The sequence below is a fragment of the Toxorhynchites rutilus genome, chromosome 2 (assembly GCF_029784135.1).
Source record: "Toxorhynchites rutilus septentrionalis strain SRP chromosome 2, ASM2978413v1, whole genome shotgun sequence".
Taxonomy (NCBI): domain Eukaryota; kingdom Metazoa; phylum Arthropoda; class Insecta; order Diptera; family Culicidae; genus Toxorhynchites; species Toxorhynchites rutilus.
This window is the reverse complement of record NC_073745.1, coordinates 163,298,379-163,305,098: the sequence shown is the minus strand read 5'-3', so window position 1 is coordinate 163,305,098 and position 6,720 is coordinate 163,298,379. Positions and strand designations below refer to the sequence as shown.

The following is a 6,720-nucleotide window of genomic DNA, read 5'->3' as shown; positions in this document are numbered from 1 at the left end:
CTGACTACGTTATGGTGGACAAATTGAGACTACCTGTGCGACTCTTCGTGCCAAAGCCCATGACTTGCAGCAAATGCAAGTCAGTTGGTCACACTTCAGATTATTGTGCCAACAAGGAGCGCTGTGCCACTTGCGGAGAGCAACATGAGGGGAAATCCTGCAGTGCGACTGAGCATAAGTGTCCATATTGCGGAGGATCCCCACACGCGCTCTCAGCTTGTGAAACTTACAAGAGTCGCTGGGAGAAACAGAAGCGCTCTTTAAAGGAACGCTCGAAGCGCACTTTTGCGGAAATTTTAAAGGGCGCTTCTCCACTGGCCCAACAACAACAACAACCAATCTCAACACACAATATCTTTTCCACGTTGCCAGTTGATGAAATGGAAGCGGACACAGCTAGCGGGGGCACTCCGTTTATTTTCAAAGGGAATCCCCGGCGCAAAAATGTGACCACTCCCAAAGTTCAAGAACAAGTCCCCCCGGTGATACCCCCAGTTAGCTTGCCTAAAAAATCGAGTGCAGCGGACAAGCAAAATCAGGTTCCTCCTGGCTTCCGTGGGAATAGTTCACCTTCGAACGACCCAGCACTCGAGGGGACATCAAAAACCCCAACTGTCCCTGTTTTTCCGTCCAGCTCAACTTCCCAATCGGGATTTATAAAGTTGTCTGACCTTTTGGATCAAATCTTCAAGTGTTTTAATGTTTCCGACTCCATCAGAACCATTGTCATTTCAATGCTTCCAGTATTAAAGACAATTTTACAGCAATTGATGCAAACATGGCCCCTCCTTGCAATGATTATCTCTCTTGATGTCTAATTTAGATAGAGAGGTCGGAGATATCACTGTTTTTCAGTGGAATTGTCGTAGTCTTATCCCTAAATTGGATACATTCAAATTTTTAATTCATAAGTTCAATTGTGATGTTTTTGCTCTGTCCGAAACTTGGCTTTCTTCGCGAGATGATCTCTCTTTCCATGATTTCAATATTATACGCTTGGACCGTGATGACAGATACGGAGGGGTGTTATTGGGGATCAATAAGTGCCACTCATTTTTTCGAATTGACCTTCCACCTATTGGAAGGATTGAAGCTGTTGCTTGTCATGCAAACATCAGAGGAAAAGACCTCTGTATTGTCAGCTTGTATTGGCCTCCGAGAGCTGCGGTTAGCCGCAAGCAACTTGTTGACATGGTTTCACTTCTTCCTGAGCCACGATTGATCTTGGGAGACTTCAACTCTCACGGAACTGCCTGGGGGGAACAGTACGACGACAATCGTTCATTGTTGATATATGACCTTTGTAACAGCTTCAATATGACCGTTTTGAATACTGGGGAAACAACACGTGTACCTAAACCTCCTGCTAACCCAGGTGCTATTGACCTCTCGCTTTGCTCGAATTCACTATCGTTAGATTGCAAGTGGAATGTAATCCAGGACCCCAACGGTAGTGATCACTTGCCAATCAAAATTTCCATCACCATTGGGTCGAATTCTTCTGAATCTATAAACATGGCATATGACCTCACAAGACACATTGACTGGAAAAAATATACGGACGCGATTGCTCTAGCCATCAATTCCAGGGATGGTTTACCTCCATTGGAGGTGTATAACTTCCTTTCTTGTTTGATCTATGACAGCGCGGTTCGCGCTCAAACGAAACCCATCCCAGGTTCCACTATTCGTCGAAGGCCTCCCAATCTATGGTGGGATAGCATATGTTCCAAGCTTTATGTAGAAAAATCGAATGCATTTAAAGCTCTTCGGAAACGTGGAACCCCTGAAAATTTTCAGACGTATTTGAACCTTGAAAATCAATTTAAAAATTTGATCAAAGGGAAAAAACGTGCTTATTGGCGAAATTTCGTGGGAGGTTTGTCACGAGAAACGTCAATGAAAAAATTATGGAAAGTGGCTCGAAACATGAGAAATCGCTCTTCAACGAATGAAAGCGAAGAATATTCACATCGATGGATTTTGAATTTTGCACGGAAGGTTTGTCCTGATTCCGCTCCTGTGCAAAAAATTGTTCGAGATATACCACAAGATAGGTGCGATCTTAATTCCGGGTTTTCGATGGTAGAATTCTCTCTTGCTCTCCTTTCATGTAACAATTCTGCTCCGGGATCGGATAGAATTAAGTTCAACTTGCTGAAAAACCTCCCTGATGTGGCGAAACATCGCTTGTTGAATTTATTCAATCGGTTTCTGGAGCATAATATTGTTCCAGATGATTGGAGACAAGTACGAGTTATAGCTATTCAAAAACCCGGAAAACCCGCGTCCGACTTCAATTCGTACCGCCCAATAGCAATGCTGTCTTGTATACGGAAATTGTTGGAGAAAATGATCTTGTTTCGCCTTGATCGATGGGTTGAAACGAATGGCCTACTCTCAGATACACAATATAGGTTCCGCAGGGGCAAGGGGACGAATGATTGTCTTGCGTTGCTTTCTTCAGAAATTCAAATGGCTTACGCCGCAAAAAAACAAATGGCTTCAGTATTCTTGGACATAAAGGGGGCCTTTGATTCTGTTTCAATAGAGGTTTTGTCAGACAAATTACACTCTCGGGGTCTGCCGCCTCTATTGAATAATATGTTATATAACTTGCTTTGTGAGAAACATTTGAACTTTTCTCACGGAGATTCGGCAGTAAGTCGGGTCTCTTACATGGGACTCCCCCAGGGCTCATGTTTAAGCCCCCTTTTGTACAACTTCTATGTAAGTGACATCGACAATTGCCTTACACAAAATTGCAGCCTAAGACAACTTGCAGATGATGGAGTGGTGTCTGTCGTAGGATCAAACGAATCCGACCTGCAAGGACCCTTACAAGATACTTTGAACAATTTTTCAACCTGGGCCATTGGGCTAGGGATCGAATTCTCCACGGAGAAAACAGAGATGGTGGTTTTTTCTAGGAAGCATAGACCAGCAAAACCAAAGCTTCAACTTTTGGGTAAACCGATCACTCATGCTATGTCATTCAAGTATCTTGGGGTCTGGTTCGACTCCAAATGTACTTGGGGGCCCATATTAGGTATCTGAGTAAAAAATGTCAACAAAGAATAAACTTTCTCCGTACAATTACCGGCACCTGGTGGGGAGCCCATCCCGAAGATCTTATTATGTTGTATCGAACAACTATTCTCTCAGTGATGGAGTATGGCAGTTTCTGTTTTCAGTCAGCTGCCAAAACACACCTCATTAAACTCGAGCGAATTCAGTATCTTTGTCTCCGTATTGCGTTGGGATGTATGCCCTCAACGCATACCATGAGTCTCGAGGTTTTGGCAGGCGTACTCCCACTAAAAGATCGCTTCAATTTATTATCTCTTCGGTTCCTCATTCGGTGTAAGGTTATGAATCCATTGGTGATCGGAAATTTTGAGCAATTGATCGAGCTAAATTTTCATTCTGGATTCATGAATTCATATCATGAATTCACCTCTATGCAGGTTGTTCCTTCTTCGTATATTCCCAACCGTGTTTGTTTTCCTGACTACATCAATTCCTCTGTACATTTCGATCTGTTCATGAAGGAGAAAATCCATGAAAATCCAGATTATCTTAGATTGGGGTTCGTTCCTACAATCTTCAATGCAAAGTATGGGCGTATCAATTGTGATAATATATACTTTACTGATGGGTCCACTATAAATGAGTCCACAGGATTTGGAGTGTTCAACGTATTTTTTAGCACCTCACACAGTCTTCAGAATCCTTGCTCGGTATATATTGCTGAATTGGCAGCGATATACTGGGCGCTGGACAGCGTCGCCTCACGACCTGTTGAACACTATTACATTGTAACGGATAGTCTTAGCTCTGTCGAAGCTATCCGTTCAGTGAGGCCGGAAAAGCACTCGCCGTACTTCCTTGAGAGAATACGAGAAATTTTGAGTGCTTTATCCAGACGCTGTTATGTCATTACCTTTGTCTGGGTCCCTTCACATTGCTCAATTCCGGGTAATGAGAGGGCTGACTCATTGGCAAAGGTAGGTGCAATTGAAGGCGATATTTATCAGCGTCAAATCGCCTTCAATGAATTTTATTCTTTAGTTCGCAAAAATACCATCGCTAATTGGCAACGCAAGTGGAATGAAGATGAATTGGGCCGGTGGTTTCACTCGATTATCCCTAAGGTTAGCCTCAAACCGTGGTTCAAAAGTCTAGACTTGAGTCGGGACGCACCTTCTCCCGACTCATGTCCAATCACTGTTCGTTAGATGCACTACTCTTTCGTTTCAATCTTGCCAGCAGCAATCTCTGCGTTTGTGGCCAAGGTTATCACGACATCGAGCACATTGTTTGGTCGTGCGAGGTGTATCTGGTCGCCAGATCGAATTTAGAAAACTCCCTTCGGGCCCGAGGAAGACAGCCCAATGTGCCGGTGAGAGATGTGTTGGCTCGGTTAGACCTTGATTACATGTCCCATATATATGTTTTCCTTAAAGCTATAGATCTTCGTGTGTGATTGTCCCTACATCCTTATACCCTCCTCCCTTCCTTTGCGGGTAATTCGTCCCCTTGCTATAAATAGTAGAATAAGTTGAAATGTAAATAAACTATAGATATACGAATAGATTTAAGAATTGAGTGCTCATCAACATTGTTACAAATTCCTTATATCCCATCCTTCTCCTAAAAATATGTCACCCTTCTAAACTCGAGTACACCGCGAGTAATCGGTTTTCCACCTTACTAACCATAGATGTAAGAAAATTGTTTCTATATATATATAGTTTTAAAAATATATTTAAGAATTCGGCTCCTTTAAACTTAAGTAACTGAGCCTGTAAAAATAAACGAATTAAAAAAAAAAAAAAATCTTAATTCCGAATCAATTCAACACTGTTCATCAGTTCTATATTTTCTGGAATTTATCAACTTCGAATAGTTTCATCCTAATTTTTATTCCTACTTCTATGCACGCATTCTTCAAAAACCTTTGGTCCTAGAGCATTCCTTCTATTTTCATTCAAGCGTCTCTCATACTTGTTCTACCCAGATCTACCTTATATCATCCATTCTATTATATCCTATTCTAACTATCTAATCCTACAGATCCAAAACTTTATGTGGATAATTGATCTCTTCACAAAATCAATCGAGACCTTCTGAACTCTCTCGACTGTTTAGAGCCCCTTTCTTCACTTCATCAGTTATTTCGCGAACCCAAGAGTGAATGCTAATATTCTTCTTCAAAACTTATGCTCTGATCTCAATTCTACTAGAAAATGAACGGAGTTTATGATCCAGCCTAGGACTTAAACATCTAGGGAGATGCGAGAAGGCATTGACCTTCCATCTCTATTGTGACAACCTTGAAGAACAATCGACATTCGATTGACGAAACGTCAATAAATCAAGCGTAACCATTTCTATTGTGCATGCGCACAGGCATGGAAATTTCTTTGGAGATTATTCTGGCAAGCTGGGTGTGAATTTCGTCACATTTCCAGTAAACACTGGGAAAATAGAATTATGACTATCATTATTCTAAGTGGAGAATGGTAAGGTACAACTCCAATGACTACTTGGCTACTATCTTACATCTTTTCGTTGCGGTTTAGATTCGGACAATTGTGAAAGAGAACCCGTTCATACAATCCTTTGGTTGTTATCCCGGCTTCAGTAAGGCAGCAGGCCATATTCCCAATTTTTTCCCATTGAGGTCCACAAGCTCATATGACGAGGCACCCTTCTTGTGCACAATTCGTGCTGGAAGAAATTGTGGACCATATTTAGCATTGTATTGGTCCGCGGCGCTAGATAAGGCCATGTTGCGGCGATACACGAGCTGTCCTACATCGAAACTTTTACTGAAGTTCCGATGCCGTAGTCGTTTTCTCCCTTCTTCGTGAGCAATTTTGAGGTTCTTCTGAACCACCTCACGAATCCTCCCGAACATCTGTTCTTGATGGGACAATCGATCTTCAGAGGCAAGTTCATTATCTCCCAGCCAGCTATGATCTCTACCGGTAGCAAGTAGCTCATAACCGTGAGTAACAAAATAAGGAGTCAAATTTGTCGCAGAATGAATTGAAGTATTCAAAACCGTTTCAATTTCAGACAGGCGAACGTCCCAAAGTCTCTGGTCCTCCTTGACGTAAGTACGGATGGCTGCATTGACTGTCCTATTCACCCGCTCGACAGGATTTGCCTGCGAGTGGTATTTGGAGTTAAGCCAATGTCGGATCTGATACTTGTCAAGTAGAGCTTTGAATTCTTTGGATAAGAAGCACGAAGCGTTATCGGTAATCACAACCTCGGGCGTTGAATTGCGGAAAAACCACTGGTCTCGGAGCGTAGCCGAAAGTGACACACTATCGATTCGCCGGAAAGGACATAACATTACCCACTTGCTAAACAAGTCTACGACCGAAAGGATATATTGGTTTTGCTTCTTGCTCCGCGGTAGGGGGCCTATGAAGTCTAGAGCTATAATTTGCCATGGATGATCCGTCATTCGGTATTCACCTAAGGGAGGAGCCATAGCTATATTTGGCGCTTTAGTTTCCTTGCAGATGGTGCATTTTTGAATATATTCACGTCTATCCGCAACCAGATGATGCCAGAAGTATCGTTGACGAATTCTCGATAAGGTTTTGTCGATCCCTAAATGCATAGAATTGTCATGACATTCTTTCATGATTTCTAGACGTTCTCCCGAGGAAGGAACTAATTTCCAGTCGAAGCGGTTATCAT

General features: G+C 42.5%; 1 long non-coding RNA gene across 1 annotated transcript; it reads left to right on the top strand.

Moving 5' to 3' along the window:
* The first annotated feature begins 5,389 nt into the window (after positions 1-5,389).
* Positions 5,390-6,443, top strand: LOC129764490 (uncharacterized). Its single transcript, XR_008741162.1, has 3 exons — positions 5,390-5,525; positions 5,586-6,013; positions 6,085-6,443. It is a non-coding gene; the product is annotated as an uncharacterized LOC129764490 (long non-coding RNA).
* Positions 6,444-6,720: the final 277 nt, after the last annotated feature.